This window comes from Lemur catta, chromosome 4 (genome assembly GCF_020740605.2).
Source record: "Lemur catta isolate mLemCat1 chromosome 4, mLemCat1.pri, whole genome shotgun sequence".
Taxonomy (NCBI): domain Eukaryota; kingdom Metazoa; phylum Chordata; class Mammalia; order Primates; family Lemuridae; genus Lemur; species Lemur catta.
In genome coordinates this window covers 78,164,002-78,179,444 of record NC_059131.1, presented here as the reverse complement: position 1 = coordinate 78,179,444, position 15,443 = coordinate 78,164,002, and the positions used below count along the sequence as shown (strand labels likewise).

At 42.9% G+C, this 15,443-nt stretch overlaps 1 protein-coding gene across 5 annotated transcripts in view; it reads left to right on the top strand.

Annotated features, from left to right (window-relative positions):
- The first annotated feature begins 1,422 nt into the window (after positions 1 to 1,422).
- TGFBRAP1 (transforming growth factor beta receptor associated protein 1) overlaps positions 1,423 to 15,443 on the top strand; it is a 50,781-nt gene continuing 36,760 nt past the window's right edge. For 3 of the 5 annotated variants that reach the window (XR_006734798.1, XM_045550335.1, XM_045550333.1), the window contains exon 1: positions 1,423 to 1,506. The gene's annotated coding sequence lies outside the window, so the exon portion shown is untranslated. Of the gene's footprint in view, positions 1,507 to 1,864; positions 1,940 to 15,443 lie in introns of those variants that run through there. The other 2 variants (XM_045550336.1, XM_045550334.1) reach the window with 1 other exon arrangement.

The window sequence follows — 15,443 nt, the reverse complement described above, 5'->3', positions numbered from 1 at the left end:
TTCACTCCTAGATCATCTAAAGTGGGACACAAAGGTTGTTCCATAAACTATTCAATCGATACAACCTAATTTTATATTTAAAAAATCACTGTGTTTTTGAATTCTGAGTTCTTGTAATTGCTCTGTTTCTTACTAGGATGGAATTTGGGACAAGTCATTAACCTCTCTCTCATTGCCTCAGTCAACTCTGTAAACTGGGGAAATTATGTTACCCTACTTCTTCAAGGTATGTTGAGGCGTATGAGATCATCGCTGTAAAGCACTTAGCTCAGTGTCTGGCAGTCAGATGTCACCTCTGCAGCTAGTCCGGCGCAGCTTTCTGTACTATGGTGTGGTAAAGCACTAAAATGCAAAAGCACAAATGTGGATTCTAAGCCCAGCTGGGTCAGTGATTAATTGATGATAAGTCACACATTTTCCGTGGGCCTGGGTAAAATGAGGAGACTGGGCTGGATTTGCTCTGGTGCCTTCTCCCTCCCTGGCTCTACTGGCACTGTTTGCCCTTTAAGATCAATTGCTGGTCAAACCTCTACATTGCTGGAAAACGGGTTCCCCACCTGGAGGCTGAGCCAGCTGAAGCACTCTCTGGGGATGGGGCATATTTGTTTTTTGAGACAGGGTCTCACTCTGTCACCCCAGCTAGAGCGCAGTGTCATCAACATCGCTCACTGCAACCTTAAACTCCTGGGCTCAAGCGATCCTCCTGCCCCAGCTTCCCGAGTAGCTGGGACTACAGGCGCATGCCAGCACGCTCAGCTAATTTTTACTTTTTTTTTTTTTTTGTAGAGGCGGGGTCTCGCTATATTGCTCAGGCTGGTCTGGAACTCCTGGGCTCAACCGATCCTCCTTCCGCGGAAGATTAATTCTTGATAGTTCTTTTTTTTTATTTTTAACTTTTCCTTGCCCATGTTTTTTTATCCTGTCATAACAGAAGATCACAGAGTAGAATCTGTATCTGCCTTCAGACCTAGGATGACATCTTTGTTTTACAATTCCGAGCTTGGCGGGAAGAAAGCTGAGGCCAAAGGTCACTAGTCGGGTTCTAAAGTCAGTGAAAATCACTGGGAAAACTTGGCTTCTTATTTGCTAATAATTGAGCACTGCCAACTCTGGAGGGGGGTTTCCAATTCTTTCATCATGAAATTGTATTTTGACTATATATGGAAGAGCGGTTCCTGGATTCATGGTAACCTTTGGTTCTTCATTGTGTGCTGACCCAAAGTAATAGTAAAAAGTAATAGTAATTTCCTAAAAGGAGTGGGTAAAATAGTCCAGGACTCAGTCCTTAAATAAGTGCACCACGCAGATGCACTCCTGCCCTCAGGCACCTCCTCTGTGCCTGGGCCCGGGACCGGCCCCGGGCCTGGGGGATGGGCGGCTCCGTCCCCGAGGCGCGGTCCAGCTCCGCCGAGGGCACCGCCAGCCACTCGGCGCCGCGAGCCCTCGCGGTCAGGTGGCAGCGGGGCCAGGCGATTCCCAGGATTCATTCATTCATTCATTCAGCAGGTATTGCCCGAGTGCCTGCCGCGCCGGCGGGGGAGGAGAAGGTACCCTAACCCCAGCAGCACTCGGAGCTGGCGTCGACTGAGCGCGCGCCGGGGGCCGGGCGGCGTTCTCGGTGCTTTACCCGAATGAACGCCTCGCACCCCCGGGCCGTCCCGCGAGGCAGGCGCTGTTGGGGTCCCCGTGCGCAGCGGGCGGCCCTGAGGCCCAGAGCGGGGCCCACCTCGGCCCGGGCCCGGCGCGAGGCCGGCAGGGCCCGCAGGCCGGCGGGCTGCACGGGCACGGTCGAGCTCCCGCCCTCGCCGGCGCCGGGCGGCCGCCCCACGTGACGGGAAGCGGCGGCGGCGGGGCCGGGCCAGCCCTGGAGCGGCGGGCCGGAGCGGGGCGGCGGGGCCCCAGGCCGCGGGGCGGCGCGGGGCGGCGGGCGCGGGCGCTGGTGAGTGCGGCGGGCGGCGGCCTGGCGGGGCGCGGGGCGCGGACAGGGGGGCTGGAGGGCGGGGGACAGGCGGCGGGGCGGGGTGGAGGGGCGAGCCGGTGCGTGTGCACTCGGGCAGGTGGAGGGCGCAGGAATGCGGGGTGGGGGGGCAAGTGTCTGTACAGGTGTGCAGGCGTGCGACTTGAGGGCAGGTACACATTGTGGGGGCCGGCGTGCTTGCTGGGGTGAGCAAGTAAGTGTTCACGTTGTGTGCGATGGGGCGGTGTGCACGAGTGTGGACTCAGCAAGTGTGTATGTTGTGGTGTGTGAAGAGTGTGTGTGTTCAGGGCAGGGGAAGATCCGGAGACCTCGTCCTCGATTTGGGTTTTATGGAGAGAGGGGCCAGGAAGGACTGCACTCCCGTGCCCCTTGCGCCTCCACCCCTCATATGGAATGGTTTGGGCGCTGTAATTGAGGGCTTCCCAAGCTCTTTGCATGTGAGAGCTCAAGTTCAGGTCACACTCAGGCCTGAATTGTTGCCCTGAACTGGGAGAGTAGACAGGGATTTTTCAGGGAGGAGGGAAGAGGCCTGTGCTGGGGTTCCTTACCCCTGTTTTTAGCACCAGGTCAGGGACTGGAAGCTGCCAGCTCCAAGGGATTTTTCCTTTCCATTGCTTTCTGAAGGTGCAGGTGGAAGTTGGTCCACTTGCTTCCCTGTGTTACGTTGGGATGACTTTAAAGACTGAAGCTGTCCAGTTGTCTGCACCTGCACCTACCCGTTGCTTACACCTAACGGCTGTTGGGTGACCCTCAGCAAGCATCCCCCAGGCTGCTCTGGGCCCTACCTGGGTGCTGGAAGTGGGGGATTAGGAATCACACTGTGTGTCTTAATGAACTGCAGTGGGATGTAATCACTGATGAAGTGCTTGTGGGCAGGTGCCTTGTCCATTGGGAAGGAAGGCAGCTGTGGCCATGGTTGTGGTGGCAGGTTAAGGCACTGAGAAGGTTTGCAAGGAGGATTATACTGTGGTGTGAGCTGGCTTGCCTGGAATCAAAACCAACAAGTGTGCAGGTGCTATGGTGCCCACTGCTCCCTTGTGGTGGACATGCTTCTCTCTGTTGGTCAGCTGGAACCTGGCAGACAACTGAGGGCTCGCAGATCCATGGTCAGATAGGAAGGAACATTGGACCAGCTGCTTCCTTTCTTTTCCCTTTCATTTCTGCCAGACAAGCAGCCTCAGCAGTCATTGCAGCTGCCTCTGGTGATAGTGAAAGGCAGTCTGGGGTATCAGAAAGACCACTGACTGGAATGTGCTGGCACCTGTCCACAACTAGCCTTTCCCAGGCCCTCTATGAAATGGGAGCAGTACTCCATGGTGGTGATAAATGTGGGGCTATGGGTTCAAATCCTGCCTTTGACACTTCCTGTGATCCTTGGGCAATTTGCTGGGCATTCTGAGTCTCGATTTCCTCAATCAAAATAGAGATAATATTAGAAAAGGTACATGAATTCTAATAAGAAAACTTGCCTGGAATGCTTCTGGCACAGGGCCTGACACTGGGTAGGTGCTCGATAAATTACTGCTAATATAATAAATATCAGTGAGGGTGTAGGGCTGTATCTCCCTTAGCTCTGAAAACCCAGGGTTTTATGCTCTGAGTAATTTTTGATCCAGTGAGTGCTTTGCTCTGGAGTTATACTTGCTGTGGATTCTGAATTCTAATTTGCTGTACACATCAAGGTATGCGTTCTACAATTAAACTGGGCGAGAGGTGTGGCAGTACTCCAGCCTTCATTCACTCTGCCCTTTCTCTTCTGCTCGTGATAGTGAGTGGCAGTCTTCTGGTCCTAGAGTTGGGGGCAGAGCTTGTTCACCACTGCATGTTCTGGGATGGATTCAGCCTCACCCTAAATCTTCCCACAGACAGGGATTTATTTTTATTTTTTAATTTCAATTTTTTTACTTGTTTATTTTTTTGAGACAGAGTCTTGCTCTGTCACCTGGGCTAGAGTGCCGTGGCATTAGCTTAGCTCACAGCAACCTCAAAGTCCTGGGCTCAAGCAATCCTCCTGCCTCCTACCTCTCTAGTAGGTGGGACTACAGTGTACACCACCACACCGGGAGAATTTTTCTAATTTTAGTAGAGACAGGGCCTCACTCTTGCTCAGGCTGGTCTCGAACTCCTGAGCTCAGGCTGGTCTCGAACTTCTGAGCTCAAGGGATCCCCCTGCCTCCACCTCCCAGAGTACTAAGATTACAGGAGTGAGCCACAGCGCCTGGCCCACAGACAGGGATTTGTAAGAGGCCTATTCTTCATTTAGGCAGCTCCAGTGAGGAGTTTAAAAGCATAGAGCTCACTGTTTAAAAAAATGCTGTATTTTGTAGGCCTGACTTGCAGCTGGCATTTCTGTTAAGAAAAAAAGTTATTATGGCTTCTTCGTTCATGCTGATATTAAAAATTTGTGATCCTTGAAGAAAACTCGAGGAAATTTTACTTAATGGGTTAAGCGTCTTCATCTTGGGCTGAATCCAGCCCTCATTAGAAATACATTAAAGTAATCATTTGTGGCAGCCAGGTGTTTGGATACTGCCGAATAATTTGGCCCATACTTTACAATTCATCTCGATGGCAAAAAAATATATAGCTACTAAGTGAATTTAGAAGTAACAGCTTAACTTGGGGCTACCCCAAATGAGATTGAGTGCTTCATGAAAAATGAATTATGAAATCTTACAGATGATTGGACATCAAGGTCTTTTCTTGATAGTCAAGTAGCTGCTATTGAGTACATTAAAGATTTAAGAAAAATAATGTATGTAAAAGAGGACAACCGATTAGCTACTATGGACTATGGACTCCTATAGGCAGTCGATAATTCCTTGTGGCTGCTTGAAGGTTCAGTGTGGAGAAAGTGTTATGAAATAAATGCCATATTCCCATTCTGCACTTCTCCACCTCTCCCTTCCCTTCTCAAATTCCTTCTTCAGTTATAACTGTTGATGTGACTTTTATAGGATTTCTATTATGTGTAGAATGTCCACTTCAGTCATTGTGAGTATTCTTTATAGGTTGTATATTAGGCATCCATACATATATACATCTATCAGCATACATACGCACACCCCATATATATGGGGTATATATGTATAGGCATATATATATGTATATATGTGTATGTGTGTATATATGTCTATATTTAAATAATTTTTAGATTAGTATTGCCCAGCAAAAGGTCATATATAGGTATACACCAGGGTAGTATTAAGATGACAAGTTAGGTGTTAGACCTTAGCTGTCCTTTTTCTTCTTTTTTTAGATACTCTGGCAGGTCATTGGGACAGGTTCATTGTGCTCTAACTAGTCTTTTGCTATCTCTGTCCCATGAGTGCAGAAGTTAACATGAAATGGTTGTCAAGTAGTATCTTAATTTTCAAAAGGGGGAAAAGTTGACTTTGATACAAGGCAACAAATTTATTGTTGATTCCTGGCAGATTTCAAGATTGTGTCATTAAACAGATAGTTGAGGGACTTAGAGAGGAACATGGGGCCAGCACAGGGTGCAGCTCAGGAAGAACAGTTTATGTCACATAAACCTATATCCTGTTTCGATAGGATTACTAGGTTAGTGGAGAAATTTGTAAATTTGCAGTTCTGTATCTGAATTTCAGCAGGGCAAGTGGAATAATAGGATTCCTCTTCTAGACTCACAGTGGGGAAGCAAGGGCCCTGCTGACGACAGGATCCCCTCAGGAGGAGCTATGGCAGCAGGACAGTCATCTTGACTTACCATAGTGGCCTCATGCTCCGGTTGCTGCTTTGTTCAGGAGAATTGAATTCCATGAGAGGATCTGAAATCACAGTTATCCCCCTCAATCAATAGAGTGGGAAGAATATGGCCTTGGAATCAGAAATGAAAACTGGGGTCAAACCCTGTTTCATCACCTTGTAGCCATGTAACCTTGAGCAAGCCACAGGAGATCTATCTCCGTAATAATATCCGCCCTCAGAATCATTGTGAAAATGAAAGGAAATCACTATATCGATTGCCCAGTGTCCAAGCAAACCCAGGCTCCAGCTCTGGTAAGGAGCCAGGGTGTCAGCCAGGGCTGTGTCCAGCCTTTGCCCCAGAGCCAATGTGGCATCTAGTTAAGAGCATGTGCTCTGGAGTGACTGCCTGGATTGAAATCCCAGCTCTCCACTTACTAGCTATGGTTATTCTTCCTTTTAGACCTCCATTTCCTCCCTCTTTGCCCAGCAGGAGCTGGAAAATAGTATAGGAGAGCACACAGCCCAGTCCAAATTCCTGTTTAACAGAAGAGGAGACAGACCCAGAGGCTCCAGATGACTTGCCTAAGATCATCTGGAAATGGGCAAGCCATGACGAGAACTAAGGATTCCCATATTAGTACTGGGCACATCTGCTGTGCAACCCACCCACCTTCACTGCCCCTGGGGCCTTGGTCCTTATGGAGAAGCTCCTCCCTAGCCCCCATCAGAGCCTCTCACCTGCCTGCTTCCCCCAGAGCTCACAGTCTGTCCATTTCTGCATCCAGCAAGAGTCAGCTCACATTCTTCCCAATCCAGTCTGAGCCCCTCTATGAGAATATTTCAAATGAGCAAAAGTGCCAAACTCTCCTCTTGGAAATGCATTTTTAGGAGGAAAAATTTATAGGTATTCATACCTATAATTTTAAGCTAGGTTACTAAACTGGAGAAAAATCACCTCCCAAAATGACTGAATGAGAAAGGTCATAAAATTGCTCCAAGGGCACTCCCTAGGAGCCGTCTGTCGACCTACTGGATGTGAGTTGAATCTTGTCCTTTTTGGTTTCTGACACTCAGGTCATTCTGACCATCTCTTTTCCTGTTAGAGATAGAGATTCCCAGGTTTCTCTTCTCTTTTTTGATTACTGTAAGGCGACATAATTAATCGGTATACCATGACTACATTTTCATTTTAACTTTTGAAGTAATTTGGGCTTACTGAAGAGTTGACAAATAGTTCACAAATACCCTTTGCCCAGCTTCCCCTTTTGTTAACATCTAATATGATCATAGTGTACAGTAAGCAAAACGAATATATTAACATTAGTACAATGCTATTAACCAAACTGCACACAGTATTCGGATTTCACCAGTTTTTCCACTAATATCTTTTTTCTGTTGCAGGATTTTTTTTTATCACATTGCATTTAGTTGTTACATGTCCCTGGCCTCTAATCTGTAGCAGTTCCTCAGTCTTTCCTGTTTTTTTCATGACCCTAACCCTCTTGAAGGGTACCCGTCAGGGATTTTGGAGAATGTCTCTCTGTTTGGGTTAGTTTGGTATTTTCTCATGCTTTGGTTGAGGTGATGTATTTTTGGCAGGAATACCACACAGTGACATGATGTGATTACTTTTTAACTCAATGCTGGATGCATTAGTGTCCTGTCCTCCGTCCACCCCCAAGCAACAGGAGCACCTCTGATGAAACGCCTCTGGGTCTCTACTGGCTCTTCTGTCCTCAGGAAATTCACTGGCCTCCAGGCCCTGGGAAGCGACTCTCCCTCCCTCTGCCCGTGGCGAGCAGGACCTAAATGTTCCCCATTTCCCCATCATATTTCTCTTTCATTTCCATAGGCCCCAGCCCCCAGCCCCCGATTACCCTGTTATTTTACCTTGAGGACTTAGGAGAGAATTTTTTTTTTTTTATTTCTGAGAAAGCCAACTGCAGCTTAAAAAAGAAAAATTTCAAGCCTTCTTTTAATGAAAAAAGTAATTATGTGTGTGACCACTGCGACTTTAAGTGATAACAAGCTTCATTTGACTTTAGGGTAGTAACTAAGATAATTCATATTTTTCTTGATCTTGAGGTGATGTCTATTGTAGTTATAATTAATTAGTCAATTTATATTTTAAGAAGAGGGAATCCACGCATAAAGCCACCAAAATGCATCTTTTAGGTGCGACGTAAACTTTAGAGACACTGATGTGGTTTTATTAAATGTTATTTCTACAGACTGAAGGTGATTGTCAGAGAGCCTGTTAAAGTGGCCATGGGAGTTGGAGGTGTTTAGTGTTTTATCATATAGTAGAGGACTCCCATTCCCTGTTTATTTTGCATATTTAGCACAAAGAACACATCGGAAAATAGCTTGCAATGGGAGACTTTTGTTTGCAAAGTTTGCCTCTTCCCACCTAATACAGGATTTTGAGACTGTGATTTGGTTCTTCTTTCAGTCAGTAATGTAATATAGGAAATACAGGTTCTCAGGCAAAAAATACCTACATGTCCTGCTCGATTTCTATGATGCAGTAGCCAGGAAAGGAAGGGTGAGCGTGGGGCTGGTGCCTGTGCCAGGGAGGAGGACAGGAGGTTAGCATTTGCACTGAGTCCCACGGGGTGGCAGAGGCTGGGCAGCAGGCCCCTTAATAGCTGATGCCCACACTGTTTCTGCTTCAGCAGCTGACAAAGCCAAGCTCCAGCATGCGCCCCCCACCGTCTGAGGCCATCACCTGACTTCCAGGCTCTCCCATGTCAGCCACTGTCTCTGGGACGAGCAAATTGGCCTTCATGCGTGCTTCTAAGTCTTCCTCCCTTCAGCATCTCAGGACCAGCCTCAAACAGCACAGGGAGCAAGGTGAGGTGTTCTGCCGTGTTGCGGATCACCCCTTTCCCATACCTTCCTCCTCACCACCATGGCTTGCTTTTGGCTATGTCCCCTGTGATTTACCTTTTGCTCCTGATTATGGGGCACCAACATTGCGACCAGTTGTGGAGCTGCGAATGACTGATGATGTGTGCCAGGTTCTGTATTCTCTCCAGCCCTCTCCACGGCTGTTAGGATGTATGGCAACTTTTGTTAATTCCCTTACAGGTTTGGTTTTTAGAGCTAATGTATGATATGTAGTCATACATTTCTTAACAATGAAGATACATTTTAAGAAACATGTAGTTATGCCATTCTGTCATTGTGCAAATGTCATAGAGTGCACTTACACAAACCTAGATGGTATAGTTTACTACACACCTAGGCTGTATGGTACAGTCTGTTGCTCTGAGGCCACAAACCTATGCACCATGTTATTGTACTGAATACTGTAGGCAATTTTCACACAATACTAGGTATTTGTGTTATCTGTGCATATCTGAACCTGGAAAAGGTACAGTAAAAATACAGTATAAAGGATAAAAAATACTACACCCATAGCTGGCACTTACCATGAATGGAGCTTGCAGGACTGGAAGTTGCCTGGGTGAGTCAATGAGCCAGTGGTGAGTGAATGTGAAGGCCTAGGACATTACTGTACACCACTGTAGGGTTTATACACACTGTGTACTTAGGCTATACTAAATTAATAAAAAAATTTCTTCAATAATAAATTAACCTTAGTTTACTGTAACTGTTACTTTACAAACTTTAAAAATTTTTTTAACTTTTTGATTCTTTTGTAATAACACTTAAAACACAAATGCATTACACAGCTATACTAAAATATTTTCTTTCTTCATATCCTCAGTTTATAAGCTTTTTTCTGTTTTTAAATTTTTTTATTTTTATTTTTTACTTTTTGAACTTTTTTTTTAAAAAATTAAGACACAAACACACACATTAACCTAGGCCTACAAAGGGTCAGGATCATCAATATCACTGTCTCCTACCTCCCCATCTTGTCCCACTGGAAGGTCGTTAGGGGTAATAACAGGCCTGGAGCCGTCATCTCCTATAATAACAATGCCTCCTTCTGGAATATCTGCTGAAGGGCCTCTCTGAGACTGTTGTACCGTTAACTTTTTTTCCCTAAGTAGAAGAAGTACACCCTAAAATAATGATTAAAAAGTATAGTATAACATAGTTGTTTATTATTATTATCAACCATTATGTGCTGTACATAATTGTATGTGCTAGACTTTTGTATGACTGGCACCAAAGTAAGTGTGTTTACACCAGCATCACCACAAACATGTGAGTAATGCACTGTCCTACAGTATTACAATGGCTATGACTTCATTAAGCGATAGAAATTTTCAGCTCCATTATTATCTTAGGGGACCACAGTTGTATATGCCATCTGTTGTGGACTGAAACGTCATTATGCGACGTGTGACTATATTCAGTTTTCTCAAGGTTTTCCCCTATAATGAATGTTGGTATCTGTCTATGGCTTCGTGGTCTCAGTAAATATGTTTACCCAGGTTAATTGAAAAGCTGCTTCTTAGAGAAACATTTTTTCTATAAAAGGAAAGTTCTTTATTAAAATGGCAAAAGAGAAACTTTAAGAAAGTCATTGTATTTATAGAAAAACTGCAACTCACAGGAAAATGCAAAGAAAGAAAGAATATTCATGCCTAAAGCTGGGATCCCTGTGATCAGCCACTCAGTGGCGGGGGTGTGGGAATCCGTGGGCGTCCTCCAGCACCCATACTGAGGCTGGCCTTGTCCCCCAGACGTCACGGCTTTCCTAATGCACGTGTGATGTGGTCGGCAGAGGAGGAGGAGGCAGCCTGTTTTCCTTTAGGGGTTATTATTAATAGGCTGTTAAATTCGACCCTACCACTGTAGGTAATAATAACTATTTTCTGATTGATGGTTTTAATCACTTGAAAAGCTGTCCAGAAAATAGTGTTTGCTCAAGATCCCTTTTGACAACAGGTCAGTTTGTAGAGTGACTTGGACACTTAGAGGTTCTTTGGAACACCAGAGACTAGTTCGATATAATTCAGAACTGAATGTAGCTTATAAAACAAGCGGCTGATATTATGGAATAATATGAATAGGTTAATAGCTGTAACTTTTCTTTCTAAATAAGGGAGGAAAGGTTAGCTGAGGTTAGAATTTTAAGGGCTTTGTGTCTGATCTGAGTCTGGAGTTAGGCTGGGGCACACCTTCCCGGACGAGTTAAGGACGGTAATGATGTGATATTTCAGGTGCACAGTCCACGTTTCTGCCCACCTTTCCAAACTGGCTTCGGATCTGGCCTGGCTTTGGTCCAAATGCTAGAATGACAGTTTGATCCTGTTCACTTATGGTGGACTGTCATAAACTAAAAAACAGACCAAAAAAAAGCAAAAAACCCTTACTGTAAAATAAGAAAATAGCAAATCTAACTTTAGGTAGAGTGTCCTTTTTAAAATTAGGTGAAGAATTAATCTTCAGCTTGTTCATAGGAAAGTGCCTTGTGTTATAGGGCTGTAAGACCCATTGATGGGTTTTTGGAGGTTTTTTTTCCCCCCTGAAGTGATGAAGTTCTGTTGCATATATAGCTACATAGGGCTCTGAAGAGTTTGTTTCATTTAAAAGTTGTGAGCTAATTTTAAAATGTGAGATTTTTTTTTTTTTTTTTGGTGCAGATGCATAGGATGCCAGGCTGATCTTAAAGTTGACTCTCATATTATGTGTACATTATTTGCACATAATATGCCATTTTTTCAGACAACAGATAACAGAATGTCATTCTGTGGTTCAAGAATAATTACTGGTAAAGATCCCATCTTAATAAATGCCACTTTGTCATAGCATTCTTTTAACAGGATATATTTATTGTATATAAATATTCTCTTCATATATTTATATCTATTTCTGTCTCAGGAGTTTTAAAATTATACCTATGTTAAAATCTTGTGCTGTTGAATCAACAAGCCTCTTTCTGTCTAGATAATGTATCTACTTAAAAAATTGCTTTTATTTCATGTTTATTCTTTGTGCTGTGACTTTTTTATGAGCCCTGGCATTGGTGAGATTAGTACAGCAGAAATGAAAAGGAGAGTCAGACAGTTGGTAAAATCAGTATTGGAATGGTTGAAAAATAAGAGTGGAGATAGTATACTTGTATGGCCCTGGAGGCTGAAGGAGGTGAGAGGCTGGCCTCTTGGAGAACGTACAGGTGCCCGGCCAGGGCAGGGCATCCACCTTCCGGAGCAGTCTGCCGTATGCTAGTTTTTTCCTTCATCTTCTAATATCTAGGGGATATTTATGAGAAATAATTGATAAGACGTCCCAAATTGGACTTTGATATTCTGAGAAATGCCCAGTAAATGTGAATACAAAGTATTATAATTTAGGTCTTCATTAATGTCTAACATCAGATTGAAGTTTCTAATCGTTTGTAGAAATGCAGATTGCTTTGGTAGTTTTTAAAAAAATTAAACTATTTTTAAACTCTCTAATAGATTTTTTGTGGGCTTCTATGTGAACAGTGACATCATCTATGAATAAGTATAGTTTTATCTTTGTTTTCAATTCTTTATAACTATTCTTCTTTTTCTTGTTTTATTGTACTGGCAAAGACTCCCAATACAATGTTGAATAGAGACAGTGTATTAGTTTTCTAGGGCTGCCGTGACCGAGTGCTACAAACTGGGTGCCTGGAACAACAGAAACTTCTATTTCATGGTTCTGGAGGGTAGAAATCTGAGATTAAGGTGTCGGCAGGGTTGGTTTCACCCGGGGGCTGTGAGGGAGAATCTGTTCCTGGCTTCTCTCCTAGTTTCTAGTCGTTTCCGGCATTCCTTGGCTTGTAGGTCCCCGTCCTCTTCCTGTGCCTTCATGTGTCTTTTCTCTATATGTGTCTGTGGGTTCAAATTTCTCCTTTTTATAAGAACACATTTCATATTGGATTAGGCCCACCCTAATGACCTCACCTTAACTTGGTCATCTGTAAGGGCCTTATTTCCAAATAAGGCCACATTCACAGATACTGGGTTTAGGACTTCAGCATGGTTTGGGTGTGGGGGGGGGGGTCTCATTTCAGCCCATAACAGATGGTAATAGCAGGCATTCTTGTCTTGTTTTAAAGGGAATGATTTTAAAACTTTGCTGTTAGGGTTTTTGTTTGCTTTAGATAGCAAGATAATATGCTACAAGTTTGTGCTGTAAATAGATGTTGAATTTTATTTAATGCTTTTTCTACATCTATTGAAATATTTACAGTTTTTTTGCTTTTAGTTTATAAAGGTGGGGAAGTAAACCAACAGATTTTATTCCCTTAAACCAACATTGCATCTCAACATAGCCATATTGTATTTTTAAACATATGTTAGTTGATTCAGTGTGCTAATATTTAATATTTTTGCGTGTTGATTTAAGAGTAAGAGTGACCTATGATTTTCCTTTTTCCTGTATCCTTATCTGGTTAGAATATCAAAGTTATACTTTATACTGGCTTTATAAAATAAAGTAGGATATGTTCCCTCTTTTTTTTTTTTAGTTCTTAGAAACATTTATTATGTGAAATTGGAATTATGTGATTCCCAAATGTTTGTAGAACTTGCTAGGAGAACCATCTGGATGTGGTGCTTGCTTTGTGGGGCAGTGTCCATGAAATCAGAATACAGACAGTGCTCTGCATTGCTCCTGAGTGTGTCCAGAGCAGCTCTCCTGGCCTTGGCTGTGTACTGTGAGATAAGTGGGTCCTCTAGAAGCCTACGTGCTGGCATAACAGGTCTCCAGGTAAAGAACACAGAAACATTTTTTTTGAAACTTACGGGTAATATGAAAGTCTGCGGTGTCCGGTGTATGGCCAGAAAGAATGGAACTGTTTTTGAACTGAGTTTTAGGAAACTTACTAAGGAATCTAAGGGAAAATGCCAAAAGTAACCAGTTCTTTTATTAGTGGCCACAGGTGCTAACTAAAAGATAATGTTTTTGTGTACATTTGTAGAAAAGAGATTAGTATTTGTACGTTAGTATTTTCAAAGACATGGACTTAGATTCCAGTTATGACTAGCAGCAGTGTCTTTAAGATGACAATGTGGGTATTCTTAGTCTGATAGGAAATAGGAAATAAAATTACTAATATTTTTATTTTGGCCCGTAGCACATATTGCTTTATACCGTTAAGTTGTTTATTTTTCTAGTCCTGTTTCCTTAATGAGACTGGGAGACTTTTGGGAAATAGGACTGTGTCTCATACTTTTTGTTTTATTTTGTTGCACTCTTAAAGGTGCTTGCTCTATGTATAATATTTATTTAAATTATGGTCCTTGAATGTACTAGCATTTTTCAATCTCTTCCATAACTGAGTATGTATTTTAAGATTTTGAGAAAACATTAAAATGTTGATCTTTTAGCTGGGCGTGGTGGCGCTCACCTGTAGTCCCTGCTACTCAGGAGGCTGAGACCGGGATCCCTTGAGCCCAGTTAGCTATGATTGCGCCACTGTACTCTAGCCGGGCAATAGAGCAAGACCCTGTCTCTAAAAAAAAAAAAAAAAAGGTTGATCTTTTAAACTATAAACATGCTTTTAAAGTGAAATGGTAACAAAAAGTTTCAGTTTTATTATTTTATTTTATTTTTTTTGCTCAATTTTCTCCATGGGTTGGAAAGTTTAAGTTTTAGATCAGTTTGAGATCACACAGTAAAAGTATGAATTATAATATAATAATATAATATAATATACCTTAGAGAAACTTTTTATTAGCATGTTGATTTCTCTCTGATTCAGAGCCTGGTTAGTTGGATTTAATGATAATACCAAGGTGTGACCTAAAGTTTATCTTTTTATGATCCATATTTTATCTATATAAATATATCCATGTGAACAAGATCATGGAGAGAATTTTCCCACTGCTTAAAAGAATGGTTTTTAAGTGCTACCATATTACATGGTCGGCTTTCATTTACCTCCATGTAATTTTGCTTTACCATTTAATTATTATCATTTAAATATTATTATTATTATTATTATTTTTAGAGACAGGGTCTCTGTCGCTCAGGCTGGAGTACAGTGGAGTGATCATAGCTCACTGTAACCTCGAACTTCGGGGCTCAGTCAATCCTCCTGTCTTAGCCTCTTGAGTAGCTGGGACATAGGTGTGTGCCACCCACACGTGGCTAATTTTTAAAAAATTTTTGTAGAAACAGCATCTCACTATGTTGCCTAGGCTGATCTCGAACTCCTGGGCTCGAGTGATCCTCACACCTTGGCCTCCCAAAACTGCTGGGATTATAGGTGTGAGCCATTGCATCTGCCTCCGTTTAATTATTAAATCAGGTTTTTTATTTAAAGGCCTCTACTAGGAAATTTATCTTTAGCAAGACTTGAGTAAATATAGTTACCAAATAGTGAAACAATATTGTATTTCCTTTTAAATGTTATAGAGTTATGACCTTCTAATAAACCACATGCTTTTCTTAACTGGTGCCTCTCCACTCCTTTTCTATGCCCAGCCAAGGACTTAGACTAACTGTGGTGTTTGATTCTTTCCATAATATTCTGTACTGCAAATGTGTTTAATATACCCCTTATGCTAACTAAAGACAGAGGCTAGAATTACGGACAATATGCTTTTAAGAAATTAAATAAGAATTTGATTGTAGGTGCCCAAAGCTTGTTTCTCTATTTCTTCCACAAAGGGAAAGACACAATTTATATTTTAAATGGCAGAATAACTTTATCCTGCCATTTTAAAGGACCGCCCTGATGATAGATCAATCAATGGAGGAAGAAGTATTTTCTGTTACTTTGCTTTCACAGACTTAGACGTCTCAAAGCCTACATTTCGATATCTGGGTTTTACTCATTAGCATTTAAATGGAGGAA